The sequence below is a fragment of the Lepidochelys kempii genome, chromosome 2 (genome assembly GCF_965140265.1).
Source record: "Lepidochelys kempii isolate rLepKem1 chromosome 2, rLepKem1.hap2, whole genome shotgun sequence".
In the NCBI taxonomy this organism is placed as follows: Eukaryota; Metazoa; Chordata; order Testudines; family Cheloniidae; genus Lepidochelys; species Lepidochelys kempii.
The window spans coordinates 106108405-106129039 of NC_133257.1; positions in this window are offsets into that span (position 1 = coordinate 106108405).

Sequence of the window (20635 nt, forward strand, 5' to 3'; positions counted from 1 at the left end):
AGGTGCCACAAGTACTCCTTTTCTTATTGTAAGGAGAGTGATCACTTTAGATAAGCTACTACCAGCAGGAGAGTGGGGTGGGAGGAGGTATTTTTTCATGCTTTGTGTGTATATAATAAGATCTTCTAAACTTTCCACAGTATGCATCCGATGAAGTGAGCTGTAGCTCACGAAAGCTTATGCTCAAATAAATTGGTTAGTCTCTAAGGTGCCACAAGTCCTCCTTTTCTTTTTGTGAATACAGACTAACACGGCTGTTACTCTAAAAAAAACCCTAGCATTTCCAGGTGCCTAAGGAGCCCCTGGCTGGAATAACGGTTAAAGTTGCCCCCCACCAAAATCTGTGTGTGTGTGAGAGAGAATTTGTGTTACCCAACACATTTGGGAAAGTGGGTAAGGTCATTTTGATCACCTGCGGCTAGAGCTCTCATCCCCCTTCTGCCTGTGTCATACCCAGCAATGACTCCTGTCTTCCCAATCCATTCTCCTCCCTCATTCGTTCCATCCACTTACAGGTCGGATTAACCTTTTGTGATCTCAGCGCCAAACATATCTGTGGGCCCCCATGGGGGCAATGGGGCATACTTGGAGGGTCAGTTTCCATAGCGAGGGTCCGGCTGTGGGAAGTGGAGCATGGTGCAGCAGGGGTGTCCCTGCCCTGCCCAACTCTGCCCAGCAAAGTGAGAGAGCACTGTTTACAAACTGGCAGCCATGAGATGCACACTGGCTGGCCTGGCCCTGCACTGCCAGCATGGCCCTTCCCCTCAGGGGCAGGCCCGCACTACGTGCCATGATGCCCCCTAGCCCAGCACCTCCACCCCCGACCTCTATATCCAGCACTCCCCCCGCCCAGAGACCCCACCACCACAACTGCACACCACCACCCACTGCCCAGCACGCCCACAGACCCCTATGCCCAGGGCCCCCCCCGAACCTCCACTACCCAGTATCCCCATATACTCCCAGCACCACAACTGCACAGTGCTCCATAAAGACCCCCCCACTACCCAGCACCCCAATTCACATAGATCACCCCACAGCCAGCACCCCCCCACAGACCCTTCACTGCCCAGCACCCCACCCAAACACCCAGAGTTGCACTCCCCCACTTCCTGCCCCCCACCCCACATCGTGTCTGCCAGGCCAAGCCAGCAGAGTGTCCTGGGTGGGTTGGGGCAGTGCTCCAGCCCATTGGGAACAGCAGCATGACCAGCCAGGCTGGAGTGGCTGAGGAGCTGTCCAGGCTGGGTTCCCTCAGGAGTCCCACTTGCCTGGCGGGGTGGAGGGCGTGCTGTCCCCCACCCCACTGGCTAAGACCAGCCTGGCCTCTGCAGCGGTACCAGGCAGCTCGAGCCGGGGAGGTGGGTGAGGCCCCACAGGTGGCAGGCAGTACAGACTGCTCAGAGCCGGAGCTGTGCTGCCTGGCCTGGCAGTGTGTACACCACGGGAGTTACAATGCAGAAAGCTGCTTTACTGCACAGAAATTTGCCAGTGTAGGCAAGGCTTTAGATTTGCTAGCATGGACCACAGCTTGGTCCATGCTAACAGATCTGAACACGTCAGGTCCTAAATCACAATCCTACAAAGGCTTATGCACATGCTAAGCTTTAAACTGAGAAGTACCATTGACATCAATGGAACTATTCACAGCTTAAAGTTAAGTACATGTATAAGACCTGGTCTACACTACAAGGTTAGGTCGAATTTAGCCGTGTTACTTCGATTTTATAAGGAATGCAGCTATACAACCAACCCCGTTCCACCGCCCTAAAGGGCTCTTAAAATCAACTACTGTACTCCTCCACAACGAGGGGAGTAGTGCTAAAATCAAACTTCCTGGGTCAAATCTGGGGTACTGTAGACGCAGCACTGTGCAATTCAATGGTATTGGCCTTTGGGAGCTATCCCTGAGTGCTCCAATGTGTCTGCTCTGGACAGCACTTTCAACTTCAATGCACTAGCCAGGTACACAGGAAAAGCCTTGGGGAACTTGTGAATTTCATTGCCTGTTTGGTCAGCGTGGGGAGCTCAGCAGAACATGTGACCATGCAGTCCCAGAATCGCAAACAAGCTCCAGCATGGAGCGAATGGGAGACACTGGATCTGATTGCTCTATGGGGAGAAGAATCTGTGCAGTCAGAACTCCAATCCAGCAGAAGAAATGCTGATATATATGCCAAAATCGCACAGGGCATAGTGGACAGAGGCTACACCAGGGACACATAGCAGTGCTGCGTGAAAATTAAGGAGCTCAGGCAAGCCTACCAAAAGACAAAGGAGGCAAAGAGTCGCTCTGGGACAGAACCCAGACATGCCGCTTCTATGATCAGCTGCATGCCATTCTAGGGGGGGACCCTACCATTACCCCACCACTGTTCGTGGACATCTGCAAGGTGGCAGCCTCACGCAACACAGAGGAGGCTTTTGTGGATGAGGAAGAGGAGGAGCAGGAGAATGCGCAGAAGGCAAGCAGAGAATCCATTCTCCCCAGCAGTCAGGAGCTTTTCGTCACCCTGGAGCCAATACCCTCCCAGGGCGTATTGTTCCCAGACCCTGAAGGCAAAGACAGCACCTCTGGTGAGTGCACATTTGTAACTACAACACAGGGGTTAAAAGCAATTGTGTTTAATGTTTGATTTGCCCTAAAGAATTGGGATGCATTTGCGGCCAGTACAGCTACTGGAAAAGTCTATTCACATGTCTGGAGATGGAACCCCAGGTGAATCCTCCAGGGACATCTCCATGAAGCTCTTCTGGAGGTCCTTTGAAAGCCTTTGCAGAAGGTTTCTGGGGAGGGCTGCCTTATTTAGTCCTCCATGGTAGGACACTTTACCATGCCAAGCCAGTAGCAAGTAGTCTGGAATCATTGCAGCATAAAGCATGGCAGCGAATGGTCCTGGGTTTTGGTCGCATTCATGCAATATTTGGTCTTTATCTTTCTGTGTCAGCCTCAGGAGAGTGATATCATTCATGGTCACCTAGTTGAAATAGGAGATTTTTTGTAAAGGAACAGTAATCCTCTCTGTTTGGTGATCCCCAGCACATTAGACCTCAGTCATGCTGGGCTGTTTGCGCTTGGCTAAAAGGGATCATCCCGGAGAGTAGCCACGCATAAGGGATGCCTCACATCCACCCCCAAACCGCAGCCCCTCCTTTTAAAGGGCAACCGCAGGCCCTCCTTTTAAACGGCAAACCCAACCAGGATTGGTTGCTATGGGAAAGGAGGGCGCTGCGGTTTGAAACCATTCCCACATGTTATGAACATAGAAGAAGCCAACCCCACGTACCCTTTGGCTTACCCTAGCTGCCTGGAAACCAAATTCTGTTGCCCAGCCGTGCACGATGTGTCACCATACTGGCAGGCGCTCAATATAAAAGCCAAAATGCGACCTTGTACCTAAAGCACATGTGCTGTCTGCTGTGAATTGCCTGATTCACTGTGAAAGAGTATCCCTTTTGTTCTCAGAAACGTATCTTCTTAAATTTTACTCTTACTTGCCCGGCGTTCCCACAATGATGTCAGTGTGATCCACCAGTGCTTGCAGCACCATTGAGAAGTACCCGTTGCAGTTTATTTACTGGTTGGCAAGGTGGTCCGGTGCCAAGATGGGGATATGTGTTCCGTCTATTGCCCCACCACACTTAGGGAACCCCATTGCAGCAAAGCCATCCACTATGACCTGCACATTTCCCAGAGTCACTACCCTTGTTAGCAGAAGGTCACTGATTGCATTGGCTACTTGGATCACAGAAGCCCCCACAGTAGATTTGCCCACTCCAAATTGATTCCCGACTGACCAGTAGCAGTCAGGCGTTGCAAGCTTCCACAGGGATATCACCACTCACTTCTCAACTGTCACGGCAGCTCTCATCTTGGTATTCCTGTGCTTCAGGGCAGGGGAAAGCAACTCACAACGTTCCATGAAAGTGGCCTTACGCATGCAAAAGCTTTGCAGCCACTGGGAATCATTCCATACTTGCAACACTATGCAGTCCCACCAGCCTGTGCTTGTTTGCCGGGCCCAGAATTGGTGTTCCACCATATCAATATGCCCCCATGTCTCCATGATATCCCAATTGCCACATCCCATGCTTTCAGGAACATCTGTGCCATGTCCTCCTCACAATCTTCCTCGTGCTGGCGGCTCCTAGTTGGGCTCTGCACATACTGAAGGATAATGCACAAGGTGTTTACAATGCTCACAAAAGCAGTGTGCAGCTGAGCGGGCTCCATGGTTGTCGTGCTATGGCGTCTGCACGGATAACCCTGGAAAAAAGGCACAAAACGATTGTTTGTGGTTGCTTTCAAGGAAGGAGGGAAGACTGATGACATGTACCCCAAATCACCCGTGACAAAGTTTTTGCCCCATCAGGCATTGGGAGCTTAACCCAGAACTCCAATGGGCAGCGGGGACTGTGGGGTAGCCACCACTCGGTGAGTCGATGCTAGCCATAGCATTGAGGACGCACCCCGCCAACCTAATGCGCTTAGTGGGGACACGCATGATGGACTGTATAAAATCGCTTACTAAAGATCGAATTTTATAAAATCGATCTAATTTTGTAGTGTAGACTTGCCCAAATAAGTCTTTGCAGGATTAGGGCCTAAGAGCTCGTCTACTCTGGCAATTAACAGCGCTGCAACTTTCTCGCTCAGGGGGGTGAAAAAACACCTCCTAAGTGCAGCAAGTGGCAGCGCTGTAAAGCACCAGTGTAAACAGTGCCCCAACGCTGGGAGCCACGCTGCCAGCAATGGGAGCTATACCCCTCATTGAGGTGCTGTTTTTAGAGCGCTGGGCTGCGCAGCAACCACACAGGGCACCTTAAAGTGCTGCTGCATTGCCAGAGTAGACTAGCCCTTAGTTTGTATGCTTCTTGTGGCAGGGAATGCGTGGTTCTCTGTAATACACACGTCCATTCATAGCACTATATAAATATTTTCTAACAATAATATAAAATTTCAGTGTAGGTGTTTTCTTTCAAACTCAGCTTAGTTGATGATTGCACTTACTTCTATAAAGATTGTTTGCCTTTATAAAAAGAATTAAAGTGTCAGGGGAAATTTATTTCTGAAAAGTGGCATAACTGCTTTTGGAAATGTTGGTAATTAGAATGGGCTGATGCAGTGAAAGAAGGCTGTGATTTGATAAACTCAAGTTTTATTTATCCTTTTAATCTGTCCCTTGCTTTGCTATCCGGGTGGGGATAACAAAGGAGCCACTCCTTCCATTTAACCAGTTGAAGAACTTTTGCTATTGCACACCCTTATACTTCAGTGTGAGTTTTCTTTCTCTTCAGTTTCTTCAGTTTGAAGGATTGGTAAAGAATCCCTACACCAGATCTTTTCCTTCTGTCAGAAGCTAACTGATAGGATTTAATCGTGGAGACCATTGTAATTGCACCAGAAATCACACTGAAAGGTTTTAGGTTGCATAATTATAACTTAGCCCACTGAGCACACAAAAAAAAAGATGTTGTGACCTTTTTCTGGATTGATTTAAACAATTTTCAGTCTCAATACTAGCTGTATTTCTCTTTCCAAGTTCAGTGTGTCATACTGGATTTCAGTTTGTTTGTTTCACAGAGAACGAAAATCTGAATGTCATGAATAGCTATGACTGTTTGCACTTCTGCAGAATCTGAATAAATACACAGAGTTTCCCATTGAGCTCATCCAGTTTGTTTGATTGTGTTGTGCCAGAGAGAATGCATTTATTTTTTAGACTTTTTATAATCTGTGGCAAATGATAAATGTTCTAATCTATTTTACAGGACATGACAATAGAAGCAGTTGGCTAGGGGGTCTGGATGCCTCAGGGGATTTGTAATACATGATTTATATTAATTTCTAGGGCTCCCATGTTGCAATTATCTCTGGGTGGGCAGACCCCTGCACCTGTGTGAAATTTCATGGGTGTTTCTATGTGAAGCTCATTGCAGAGCTGAGACCCAGAGCTCTGTATCTAATTAGCCCGGGTAGATAGTGACCAAAAGTCATTTCCATCTGACAGCTTTTTGTCGCCTATATATCAGAGGTTCCCACACTGTGGTCTGGGCAGCACACACTTGTGGTTTATAGAGAACTGCCTGGCCACATGGTGCTAAGCTACTCCTTATTTCCAGCTGCTGAATCAAATATAGATAAAAATATCTTAAATACTTTCCTAATATTAATTTTTCATGTAAGCAGTTGCTGTAAAACTCCCAGTGTTGTTATGTGAGAGTGAATTGGAGGATAGGATGGTTGAAGAGACTAGATCCTGTCACTGTGCAGCACCACTAAGAGACATAGCCCTGTCATGCCCTTCCTGCCTCAGCCCTGCCCTTATGCCAAAGCTTGCGAGCCAGACCTCAGCGGGGAGAGAAGGGGAGCCATAAAGTTGTCTTCTCCAATCTCTGGCCCTTCTACCCAACATAAAGGGGCCAGAGTGGAGTAAGGAAGAGTAATTCCTAATAAAGACAATAGCAATTCTGAACCTTTACTCCAGGACTGAATTTGTCCCTTAAGGTGTGACTACAGTCGGGTAGACATATCCATGCCAGCTTTAATCTTGTTAGTGTGGTTGAAAATATAGTGAAGACATGGTGGCAGAAGCTTCTAGTCCAAGTTCACCCAAAACCCTGGCTATGTACTCATGTTCCTAGCCTGTGCTGGGATCTGTGCTGCACATCTTCACAGCTACTTTTAGCCATGCTAGTGTGGATAAAACTAGTGTGGATATATCTACCCAAGATGCAATTACACCTTCAATTTCAGTGTAGACATACACTTAAGGTTAGGTTTCAGAGTAACAGCCGTGTTAGTCTGTATTCGCAAAAAGAAAAGGAGTACTTGTGGTACCTTAGAGACTAACCAATTTATTTGAGCATGAGCTTTCGTGAGCTACAGCTCACTTCATCAGATGCATGCCGTGGAAACTGTAGCAGACTTTATATATACACAGAGAATATGAAAAAATACCTCCTCCCACCCCACTGTCCAGCTGGTAATAGCTTATCTAAAGTGATCACCAGGTGGGCCATTTCCAGCACAAATCCAGGTTTTCTCACCCTCCACCCCCCCCCCACAGATTCACTCTCCTGCTGGTGATAGCCCATCCAAAGTGACAACTCTTTACACAATGTGCATGATAATAAAGTTGGGCCATTTCCTGCACAAATCCAGGTTCTCTCACCCCCTCACCCCCCTCCCAAAAACCAGACACACAAACTCACTATCCTGCTGGTAATAGCTCATCCAAAGTGACCATTCTCCCTATAATGTGCATAATTAAGGTGGGCCATTTCCAGCACAAATCCAGGTTTTCTCACATCCCCCCCACCCCCATACACACACAAACTCACTCTCCTGCTGGTAAAACCCCTTCAAAACTGACCACTCTCCAAGTTTAAATCCAAGTTAAACCAGAACATCTGGGGGGGGGGGGTAGGAAAAAACAAGAGGAAATAGGCTACCTTGCATAATGACTTAGCCACTCCCAGTCTCTATTTAAGCCTAAATTAATAGTATCCAATTTGCAAATGAATTCCAATTCAGCAGTTTCTCGCTGGAGTCTGGATTTGAAGTTTTTTTGTTTTAAGATAGCGACCTTCATGTCTGTGATTGCGTGACCAGAGAGACTGAAGTGTTCTCCGACTGGTTTATGAATGTTATAATTCTTGACATCTGATTTGTGTCCATTTATTCTTTTACGTAGAGACTGTCCAGTTTGACCAATGTACATGGCTACATTGGTTAGATACTTTGTAAAAATTAGGCTTTAGCACCCTAGGAGTGCACTAGATGGCAGTGTAACATCAATTTGCTTAACATTTCAAAAAGAATGAGGAGTATTTGTGGCACCTCAGCCCTGGTCTACACTAGGAGTTGAGGTTGAATTTAACAGCGTTAAATCGATTTAACCCTGCACCCGTCCACACGACGAAGCCCTTTTTTTCGACTTAAAGGGCTCTTAAAATTGATTTCCTTACTCCACCCTGACAAAGGGATTAGCACTGAAATTGGCCTTGCTGGGTCGAATTTGGGGTACTGTGGACGCAATTAGACGGTATTGGCCTCTGGGAGCTATCCCAGAGTGCTCCATTGTGACCGCTCTGGACAGTACTCTCAACTCAGATGCACTGGCCAGGTAGACAGGAAAAGGCCCACGAACTTTTGAATTTCATTTCCTGTTTGTCCAGCGTGGCAAGCTGCAGGTGACCATGCAGAGCTCATCAGCAGAGGTGACCATGATGGAGTCCCAGAATCGCAAAAGAGCTCCAGCATGGACCGAACGGGAGGTACGGGATCTGATCGCTGTATGGGGAGAGGAATCCGTGCTAACAGAACTCCGTTCCAGTTTTCGAAATGCCAAAATATTTGTCAGACTCTCCCAGGGCATGAAGGACAGAGGCCATAACAGGGACCCGAAGCAGTCCTGCGTGAAACTTAAGGAGCTGAGGCAAGCCTACCAGAAAACCAGAGAGGCAAATGGCCGCTCCGGGTCAGAGCCCCAAACATGCCGCTTCTATGATGAGCTGCATGCCATTTTAGGGGGTTCAGCCACAACTACCCCAACCATGTTGTTTGACTCCTTCAATGGAGATGGGGGGCAACACGGAAGCAGGTTTTGGGGACGAGGAAGATGATGATGATGAGGTTGTAGATAGCTCACAGCAAGCAAGCAGAGAAACCGGTTTTCCCGACAGCCAGGAACTGTTTCTCACCCTGGACCTGGAGCCAGTACCCCCCGAACCCACCTAAGGCTGCCTCCTGGACCCGCCAGGCAGAGAAGGGACCTCTGGTGAGCGTACCTTTTAAAATAGTATACATGGTTTAAAAGCAAGCGTGTTTAATGATTAATTTGCCCTAGCATTCGCGGCTCTCCTGGATGCACTCCCAAAGCCTTTGCAAAAGGTTTCTGGGGAGGGCAGTCTTATTCCATCCACCATGGTAGGACACGTTACCACTCCAGGCCAGTAGCACGTACTCGGGAATCATTGTAGAACAAAGCATTGCAGTGTATGTTTGCTGGCGTTCAAACAACATCTGTTCTTGATCTCTCTGTGTTATCCTCAGGAGGGTGATATCATTCATAGTCACCTGGTTGAAATATGGTACTTTTCTTAAGGGGACATTCAGAGGTGCCTGTTCCTGCTGGGCTGTTTGCCTCAGGGAATGTTCCCCGCTGTTAGCCACGGGGAGGGGGAAGGGGCTAGTCACGCGGTGGGGGGAGGCAAAATACGACCTTGTAACGAAAGCACATGTGCTATGTATGTAATGTTAACAGCAAGGTTTACCGTGAAAGAGTATACCCATTGTTCTATAAAATGTGTCTTTTTAAATACCGCTGTCCCTTTTTTTTTCTCCACCAGCTGCATGTGTTTCAAGGATCACAGGATCTTCTTCTTCCCAGAGGCTAGTGAAGATTAGAAAGAAAAAAAAACCGCACTCGCGATGAAATGTTCTCTGAGCTCATGCTGTCCTCCCACACTGACAGAGCACAGACAAATGCGTGGAGGCAGACAATGTCAGAGTGCAGGAAAGCACAAAATGACCAGGAGGAGAGGTGGTGAGCTGAGGAGAGTAAATGGCGGGCTGAAGAGAGAGCTGAAGCTGAAAGGTGGCAGCAGCATGATGAGAGGAGGCAGGATTCAATGGTGAGGCTGCTGGAGGATCAAACTCATATGCTCCAGCATATGGTTGAGTTGCAGGAAAGGCAGCTGGAGCACAGACCACCGCTACAGCCCCTGTGTAACCATCCGCCCTCCTCCCCAAGTTCCATAGCCTCCTCACCCAAGCGCCCAAGAATGCGGTGAGGGGGCCTCCGGCCACCCAGCCACTCCACCCCAGAGGATTGCCCAAGCAACAGAAGGCTGGCATTCAATAAGTTTTAAACTTTTAAAGTGCTGAGTGGCCTTGTCCTTCCCTCCTCCACCACCGCTCCCGGTGCTTCCCACCTCTCCTCCCAGGCTACCTTGGCAGTTATCCCCCTATTTGTGTGATGAATTAATAAAGAATGCATGACTGTGAAGCAACAATGACTTTATTGCCTCTGCAAGCGGTGATCGAAGGGAGGAGGGGAGGGTGGTTAGCTTACAGGGAAGTAGTGTGAACCAAGGGGGTGGGGGGTTTCATCAAGGAGAAACAAACAGAACTTTCACACCGTAGCCTGGCCAGTCATGAAACTGGTTTTCAAAGCTTCTCTGATGCGCACCGCGCCCTCCTGTGCTCTTCTAACCACCCTGGTGTCTGGCTGCACGTAACCAGCGTCCAGGCGATTTGCCTCAACCTCCCACCCCGCCATAAACGTCTCCCCCTTACTCTCACAGATATTGTGGCACGCACAGCAAGCAGTAATAACAATGAGAATATTGGTTTCGCTGAGGTCTAACAGAGTCAGTAAAGTGCGCCAGCGCGCTTTTAAACATCCCAATGCACATTCTACCACCATTCTGCACTTGCTCAGCCTGTAGTTGAACAGCTCCTGACCAAGCTGCCTGTGTATGGATTCATGAGCCATGGCATTAAGGGGTAGGCTGGGTCCCCAAGGATAACTATAGGCATTTCAACATCCCCAACGGTTATTTTCTGGTCTGGGAGTAAAGTCCCTTCCTGCAGCTTTTGAAACAGACCAGAGTTCCTGAAGATGCGAGCATCATGTAGCTTTCCCAGCCATCCCATGTTGATGTTGGTGAAACGTCCCTTGTGATCCACCAGTGCTTGCAGCACTATTGAAAAGTACCCCTTGAGGTTTATATACTCGCCGGTTTGGTGCTCCTGTGCCAAGATAGGGATATGGGTTCTGTCTATCGCCCCACCACAGTTAGGGAATCCCATTGCAGCAAAGCCATTCACTATGACCTGCACATTTCCTAGAGTCACTACCGTTGATATCAGCAGATTTTTGATTGAGTTGGCTACTTGCATCACAGCAGCCCGCACAGTAGATTTGCACACTCCAAATTGATTCCCGACTGACCAGTAGCTGTCTGGCGTTGCAAGCTTCCACAGGGCTATTGCCACTCACTTCTCAACTGTGAGGGCTGCTCTCATCTTGGTATTCTTGCGCCTCAGGACAGGGGAAAGCAAGTCACAAAGTTCCATGAAAGTGCCCTTACACATGCGAAAGTTTCGCAGCCACTGAGAATCGTCCCAGACCTGCAACACTATGCGGTCCCACCAGTCTGTGCTTGTTTCCTGGGCCCAGAATCTGCGTTCCACCGCATGAGCCTGCCCCATTGCCACTAGGATGGCCAAATTGCCGGGGCCCGTGCTTTGAGAGAAGTCTATGTCCATGTCCTCATCACTCTCGTCACCGCGCTGACATTGCCTACTCGCCCGGTTTCGCTTTGCAGGTTCTGGTGCTGCATATACTGCTGGATAATGCGCGTGGTGTTTAATGTGCTCCTAATTGCCAAAGTGATCTGAGCAGGCTCCATGCTTGCCGTGGTACAGCGTCTACACAGAAAAAAGGCACGGAACGATTGTCTGCCATTGCTCTGATGGAGGGAGGGGCGACTGATGACATGGTTTACAGGGTTGGCTTACAGAGAATTAAAATCAACAAAGGGGGTGGCTTTACATCAAGGAGAAACAAAAACAACTGTCACACAGAATGACTCCCCTCAAGGATTGAACTCAAAACCCTAGGTTTAGCAGGCCAATGCTCAACCCAATGCTTAACCCACTGAGCTATCCCTCCCCCTGGTATTTCAGGCAGGACTGAATCTCCATTAAACTTTTCAAGGTGCCCCTGACAGACCGCACTGAAATGATTGTCGGCCGTTGATTTCACAGAGGACGGGAGAGAGGAGGGAGCAAATGAATACAAACCAAATCTGGTCTATTTCTTGCTTTGATTCACTCCGTCTATCTTTTACCTCTTTGGCTGGCAGCAGACGGTGCAGTAGGACTGCTAGCCATCCACATCTCCTGGCTTCTCGGCAGAAGATGGTACAATAGGACTGCCGGCAGGACTAAAGAGAATGACCTTGTCGAGTCACTCCTAATTTAGTCCCTGTGCCCATGTTTGCCCAGGCGCTCCTGACTGACCTTACCAAGGCGGCCAGGAGCACCTCGGACACGATGACGATGGTTATCAGGCCTATTGCACTGTCTGCTGCCACACGGCAATGGTTTGTGGCTGCTGTGTAGCAATGCAGTACTGCGTTTGCCAGCACCCAGGAGACGTACGGTGACAGGAGCTGAGTGGGCTCCATGCTTGCCGTGGTATGGCATCTGCACAGGTAACTCAGGAAAAAAGGCACTAAACAATTGTCTGCCGTTGCTTTCACGGAGGGAGGGAGGGCCTGATGACATACCCAGAACGACCTGCGCCTATGTTTTTTGCACCATCAGGCATTGGGATCTCAACCCAGAATTCCAATGGGCGGCAGAAACTGCGGGATAGCTACCCACAGTGCAACACTCCGGAAGTCGACCCTAGCCTCGGTATTGTGAAAGCACTCCGCCGAGTTAATGCACTTAATGCACTTAGAGCATTTTGTGTGGGGACACACACAATCGATTTTATAAAAACGATTTCTAAAAAACGGACTTCTATAAATTTGACTTAATTGCGTAGTGTAGACATACCCTTAGAGACTAACAAATTTATTTGAGCATAAGCTTTCATGGACTAAAACCCACTTCATCAGATGCATGCAGTGGAAAATACAGTAGATAGATAGATAGATAGATAGATAGATAGATAGATAGATAGATAGATAGATACACACATATAACAGAGAACATGAAAAAATGGGTGTTGCCATACCCACTATAACAAGAGTGATCAGAGAAGGTGAGCTATTGCCAGCAGGAGAGAAAAAAAACAAAAAACCTTTTGTAGTGATAATCAGGATGGCCCATTTCCAACCGTTGACAAGAAGGTGTGAGTAACAGTAGGGGAAAAAAATAAGCATGGGGAAATAGTTTTACTTTGTGTAATGACACATCCACTCCCAGTCTTTATTCAAGCCTAATTTAATGGTGTCCAGTTTGCAAATTAATTACAATTCAGAAGTCTCTCGTTGGAGTCTGTTTTTGAAGGTTTTTTGTTGTAATATTGCTACTTTTAGGTCTGTAATCGAGTGACCAGAGAGATTGAAGTGTTCTCCGACTGGTTTTTGAATATTATAATTCTTGATGTCTGATTTGTGTCTATTTATTCTTTTACATAGAGACTGTTTGGTTTGGCCAACGTACATGGCAGAAGGGCATTGCTGGCACATGATGGCATAGATCATATTGGTAGATCTCCCTCGATTTCAGACCTAAAAGTTGCAATATTACAACAAAAAAACTTCAAAAACAGACTCCAATGAGAGACTGATGAATTGGAATTAATTTGCAAACTGGACACCATAAACTTAGGCTTGAATAAAGACTGGGAGTGGATGTACGTTACACAAAGTAAAACTATTTCCCCATGCTTATTTTTTTTTCCTCTACTGTTACTCACACCTTCTTGTCAACTGTTGGAAATGGAGCCTCCTGATTATCACTACAAAAGGTGTTTTTTTTCCTCCTGATGATAATAGCTCACCTTAACTCATTATAGTGGGTATGGCAACACCCATTTTTTCATGTTCTCTGTGTGTATATACATATATATATATCTTTCTACTGTATTTTCCACTGCATGCATCCGACGAAGTGGGTTTTAGCCCACAAAAGCTTATGCTCAAATAAATTTGTTAGTCTCTAAGGTGCCACAAGTACTCCTTTTCTTTTTGCGGATACAGACTAACACGGCTGCTACTCTGAAACCTGTATACTGTCTGTTATCAATTGTTGAGTTTATAATGGCTTCTACTCTACAGACTAACATGGCTACCACTCTGAAACTTTACATTTCAGTTCCTTTGATCAGAGTACAGAGTAACAGCCGTGTTAGTCTGTATTCGCAAAAAGAAAAGGAGTACTTGTGGCACCTTAGAGACTAACCAATTTATTTGAGCATGAGCTTTCGTGAGCTGCAGCTCACTTCATCGGATGCATACTGTGGAAACTGCAGAAAACCTGGATTTGTGCTGGAAATGGCCCAACTTGATGATCACTTTAGATAAGCTATTACCAGCAGGAGAGTGGGGTGGGAGGAGGTATTGTTTCATGGTCTCTGTGTATATAATGTCTTCTGCAGTTTCCACAGTATGCATCCGATGAAGTGAGCTGTAGCTCACGAAAGCTCATGCTCAAATAAATTGGTTAGTCTCTAAGGTGCCACAAGTACTCCTTTTCTTTTTGATCAGAGTATTATTTCTTATATTAGGTTCCTGTGCATTCAACAAACAACTTTGTAGTTTGTCTCTTTCCCCCTGTTATTTGTTATAAGGTTGCAGTCTTATTAAAATATCCTCAAAAAATTATCATCCATACACCATCTTCAAAGTAGTTGGTCACAATGCATGCCGGTTTATCGTGATCCCCATTGCTATTAATTAACTCTCCCCTGAGAGTCCATAATCGCCTCCTCCTTGTTAAAATGAGAGATTTTCCTACAAGTATAGTGATCCCTCATGCTTCAGTGGAGAAAGATGAAAGGAGAAAGCTGAAAAGTGCCTTTCCCCTCCTAGATTTTTCTTTAGTTTAGAATTGTGTGAATCATTAAGTTGTCTCTTAGAACGGTTAGGAACCACCTCCTCACATACAACGGGATCTCTAAAGTGCGGTTTTATTTTGAGAAAATCTATGTAAAAAAACCTCAACAACTCTGTTCCCTCTAAGTATTCAGAGACATAGCTGCTGACTTCAGTGACTAACATACATTTTTAATCCCACATCCACAGAGACTTAGGCGTTGCAGCACCTAACTTTTAGGGGCCTAGAAAATCACAGGGACAATACTGTGATCCACAAACCCTGAGGTTAAGTGCCTAGGATCCTATACAATGAATGAGGGACGGCTGCTACTCTGAAACTTGCCTTAGATTGTGATCCACAAAGCCAGCACTCTAGTGGGGGAGTTGCCTAAAATAGCCAATGGAAGATGCCAGGAGAGGCATACTAAGCCCTGCCCCTCTCACAGAGGTAAGGCCTAAGACCAAGCTGCAGAGAGGTGCCTAGCTCTGCTTGAGATGCATAGGTGTTTGCAGGATCAGGCTCTTAAGCTGACAGGTGTACAAAAAGAGCCAGAGGAGATGGATTGCGGAGACACCTTTCTGCTTCCCCCTCAGTACCCTAGATATATCTTGTTTAAAATTAGTGCTATTTTTGTCTTAATCTAAACAACTGAGACTAGGGGCAAAATTTTCTAAAGCACCTCAGTGACTTTTTTCAGAGTAGCAGCCATGTTAGTCTGTATTCACAAAAAAGAAAAGGAGTACTTGTGGCACCTTAGAGGCTAACAAATTTATTTGAGCATAAGCTTTCGTGAGCTACAGCTCACTTCATCGGATGCTCAAATAAATTTGTTAGTCTTTAAGGTGCCACAAGTACTCCTTTTCTCAGTGACTTAGGAGCCTAAATTTTCCCCAGAACTACATTACTCCAACTCTTTCTATTCCATTAAATAGCCTATAACAAGAGATGTATTTATGTTTGCTCTTTCCACTATAGCGGTTGCCCATGCTGCCTGATTCTGCTTGCTTCTTAGAACAGACAAATGAACATTGTTCCCCATCTTTGCTCTTCCTCGCCTGCTGAGATGAAAGCCCCTAAAGATGTGTATGCATATAAAGAATTTTACTCCCCAAAGGCTACAGGGCCCCAATAACATATGAAATATTCACTGGAAGTGGAGGAAGGAAGGGAGGAGTAAAACGTACCAACCAATATACTTGGGTTGTGGGAGTCAAGAAGAGGCTCTCCCACTCTACCTACCATATTGCTCTACCATGAATAAAAATGCAAGAACATTATTTTTGCTGAGCTAATGGGGCTCTACTTAGAGGTCGTTAAGAAGTGTGGAATGGGAAAAATAGAATTTCACCTTGGAAAGGACCAGCTAAATTGATACCATAGCCAGGGCTGCTTCCTTGTACCACAGCTGTACTAATTTTGATGAAATAAATAGGCCTAGAGTCAAAGTTATCAACATGACCCTGAGGTGCCACAAGTACTCCTGTTCTTTTAACATGACCCTGTCACTGTTCAACACTAATCAATTAAACATGGTTCATGGGTTTGAATACAGAGGCTTCGGACTGCTTAGTTCCCTGGCAACAACTTCCATTAAAATCTGTTTATAACCTTTTATTAAAGATACAGAAAAAGAAGGAAAACAGTAAAAGCATTTAAAAAGCAAAGCATTAAGTAAATCTTTCACTTTAATAATATCCCTTATTCATTTTCCCTTTATGTGTAGAGAATATATATGGGGAAAACTCCTTGTCTGACTGTGTTTTAGATGTTATTAAAGATGGTAACACACTGTCATATCTGGGAAAAGACAGTTAGCTGAGATGGATTGGAGCTGTTGTTGATGTTGTTAATGTTCCATCTTGCTTCCTTTATGACAAAACAAGACAAATGCACAAAAAGAGAGAGAAAAAACAGCCAAGATGGAAAATGCAGCTTCTGTCTCTTGTGCTGACTTTTACTTGCAACCTTGCCTCTGGAAAAACACAGGCATGGCTCACAGTCTTATCAACCACTCTGAGACCTGGCAAACTAGTATCAAACTCAGGCTGTTTAGGGCATTGCTTTTAGCTCCTTTTCTAGTCATGGGCTCACAGCAGTGTTGCAGGAAAGTACATACTGGTGGCCAGCTAAGCCAGGTTCTCATTAAACAGAAGTGAAAAGGAGAAAGATATCAAAGTGTGGGGGGGGGGAATGGTGGGAAAGGAAAAGGACGCACACACAAGGAGGTGATAGCAGGAACCCAGTGTCACATTCCAGGTTGTTAATGATTTAGCTGAAGCTGGTGGAGATGGTGATGTCATCAGTTCACTCTCCCTGGATGGTCTAGTCAGGACATCTCTCAGGATCAGGATGATGAAGGTCCAATGATGTAACAGTGGATCCTGGTGTCGCAGGAGATCGGCAGGGTGGTAAAGTCCACTTCTTCCAATTCAGCGACCATTCAATCTGGTGTACTGATCCCCCAAAGTCTTTATTTCATTTATTTACTTATATTTAGGGATCCCAAAAAGGGGATGATGGGCAGAATAGCCCATCCCCTCTATATTTTGTTCACCAATTAGGCCTAATTTCCAATACACCAATTCTGGTCCATTAATGTCTGATTCCATTCTCCTCTTGTTTACCAGTCATGATCTTCATACAGTCCTTGGATGGCATCAGCAAGCCTTTTTGTTTGGACTAATCCAGCTCTTTCTGATTTGAACTTTTGCTGACTTTTATAAACAATTGTATGTAACAGGCTGAGTTAGACTTTTGTTACCTTCACAACTTAGAGCACAGGCCTCTATACAACATTTCCTCTCCTATGAACTAAATCTACTTGATACCAGATGTTGGCTCATAAGATACAACTGTAAAACAAAAATCTTATTTTATGTTCAGTATATAAGAAAAAGTATTTAGTTATATTTTAGGTCTGCAAATTCTGTATCCCAAAATTGCTGTCTCACATGAACAAAACAACAAAAAACACATCAACATCAAAAATAAAACAGAAAACACATTTGCACAAACAAAACAATCACAATCACAACAAAAAATTTGGTGCTGCAACAGCCCTTTCAGAGCATTTCAGAGCAGACACTCAATTTATAGTTGATACAGCAGCAGTCCTGAATTAAGACAGCATTTTGTTAATGAGGGGTAACACAGGATACTCTTTTAGTAAAAGTCTGTTTTAGCAACTTAACCTTCAAAAATTTAAAAGACTTAATTTTTACTGCTTCTGCTTTCTTTAAAATTCCTTTACATTAAACTAACAAAATTATTCTCATTACAAAAACTACAATTCTCAAAATAAACAAAAGAAAAACAGAAGCAAAACATAGTATATCTTAAAAGGTTTAAAAATTCATAAGTATAAAATGAATTGTTAAATGGTCTTTTTTTTTTTTTAACAGTGTGCTTTGCATGCTTAACCTAAACAAGATCAACATGTTCAAGGATTTTAAAACAAACTTTTGTTTCTCAAATCAACTGTAACCTCTCTAGCATTGTCTTAAAAATAACGTTTGTGTTGACTGGATTTAACATGATATAGGATTACACAGTCAATCTGAAGCATAACCATATTCAAGTATTGGAAGCCATGTGGTGAGGAGAAATATGGAGTGATATTGCATAAAGCTCTCTCTCATAGGCCCTTATGCTGTTAAAGGGAAAGGACTGAAAGACATAGGAGGAGTGTGTGTGCGTGATAAGACAAGAGACGCTTATGCTTTCTGTCTCCTTAGGTTCGGCCTCCCTGTCCAGAGTCTGTCATCTGGTAGGATTCCTTCTCCTGCAAAGAGGACCCCTTCCACCCTAAATAATGAGTCAATCAGTAAAGGTAAAATCAAATAAAGTATATTGAAGGGTTTATAACAAAGAGTGGGACAAATAAGAAGGGGAATAAACAGCAAAATTGCACAATACAGTGATTACCCCCAAACTCAACCCTACAAAACAGGTATAAAAACCTTCTTCACAGATCAAAGCAACAGCAGGTGCTTGGGACCTCAATCCTCTGGCTAATGGCAAACCTTTGGAGAGGAACTCCAAGGTGTCCCTTGATGTTCCTTCGGGACCACAGGAAGCAGGAGAACAGCGATGGATGATGACAAAGGTAAGTGTTGTTTCTTCTTCTCTCTTCTATTTACAGGTGAGGAAGCTGTTGGAGCAAAATCCCTAGCCCTTCTATCACTAGGATGGATAGATGTCTGCAGGTAAGACCCATGAACTGTGACTGTCCCTGGCTGCCACTCAGATGGACAGCCCTGAGGCCATGTTCGGGGCAGCTTTTTATACACTTGCATGTTAGGGGCAGCTTTTTATACAGCTTTTTATACCCTTAGAAAAGGCGGGAAGCCCCTTCTGGGAAACCCCTTAGGAAAAACCGGTTCTGACTGGAAGTTGTTTACAACTCCAGAAGAAATCAAAAGAGCAGGAAACTTAACCTATAGTTCATGTGAGCGCAAAACTCCATTTTAGGACCAACATGGATTCCTGTAGTCACAAAACATATAAGAAAATAAACCCAACCTAACAATGCCCAGATCCACAATAGGATTTAGGGCTTGTCTACACTTCTCTGAAGTTCAGACTATGGAGGTGTGAATAGCTTTGTGCACCACAGCTGTGCTGTAACATCCCTGTGTGGATGCTGTGGGTGTGAACTAAAAGATTCCAAGTTCGTGATAATGTAGTCCTCTTCCTCTGGACTACATTAATGCAAACTAGGAACCTTTTAAGTTGAACCCAAAGTTCCCACATAGAGGATATACAATGCAGCACTGGGTGCGCACTGCTATTCACATGCTCATAATCTGAACTGTGGGGCACTGTAGACATAACCTTAGGGACTTAACTCCCTACTTTAGGCACCTAAGTCAAAAAAACCCTGCTCAGCTAACCCTGTAGGCATCAAACCCTGTAGGCTTCTAAATTTTTGCCCCTGGGCACGTGCACAATGCCTCACACTAGGCATCCAGATACTTATCTCATGCCTAAACCCCAGCAATCTCTCCTGTTGAAGATATTTCACTTTAGTAAATAAAGAATCATTGATACAGGAGGACAGGATCCTAGGTCTCCTACCTCCTAGATGAGTGTGGTAACCAGCAGGCTATAGAGGCATTCTCATTTGCATTCTATATCTGGCGTAAAGACTATTTAATCCAAATTTAAACAGCTTCAACAGGAGAGACTGCACGAGAGCCACACCAGAATATCCCATAGCCTAGGGCACGCTCCTTAGAGGTGAGAGACCCCTGTTCAAATTGTTTCTCCCCATCAGGCAGAAGGAGTAAATTAAACCTCTCTCCCACATCCAAGACGACTGCTCTAGCCACTGGACTAAATGTTATAAGTACACTGGTGGCACCTCCTCCTCCTCTGGTGTTTCTTGCAAAAAACAGCTTAGATGCCTAATTCCAGGAGAGGGCTCATGGCTGTGGATCCCAAACAGAGATAAATACCTCCTTCTGGTCTGGATTTAGGCACTTTAATCCCAGAGAGGGGTGGGGCTTAGGACACCCTGTCACTGGCATCCACTGTTGGCTATTTTAGGTGGGCAGCTGCCTATAGCATGCTGGCTTTTGTGTATCCTGTCTTAGGATCCTCTCTCTCCATTCATTGTATATGAAACCTGGGAGCCTGGGCTTTTCGGATTCGTTTTTTTCAGGTGCCTAAAAATTAGACACTGCAATGCTCAGCACCCACAACACCTAAGCCCCTTTGTGGATCTGGGCCTTAGTTCATCCTCCATTCATTAAGGTGAGATGAAAACAAAGCATTACCATTTAAATGAAGATGTTGGTATATACCAACTTTTGTCTGCCATATGATTTTCTCCATCATTGGTGGAGTTCATCATCATAATCGTTATCATGGCAAATCTCAGAGAAACGTGGCCTCCTTGCAAACTGAACAATCCCAGATCCATCTCTGGCAAGGGACTTAAGGTGCTCTGGTTATGTATTCAGTTTATGTCCATCACTGGCAATCTTATTGTGCCACCGAAACTTTTGATGCCCATGTGATTGCCAGCTGTGTAGCAGCATTCTATGCGGAATTAATTGGGTCTTCCAT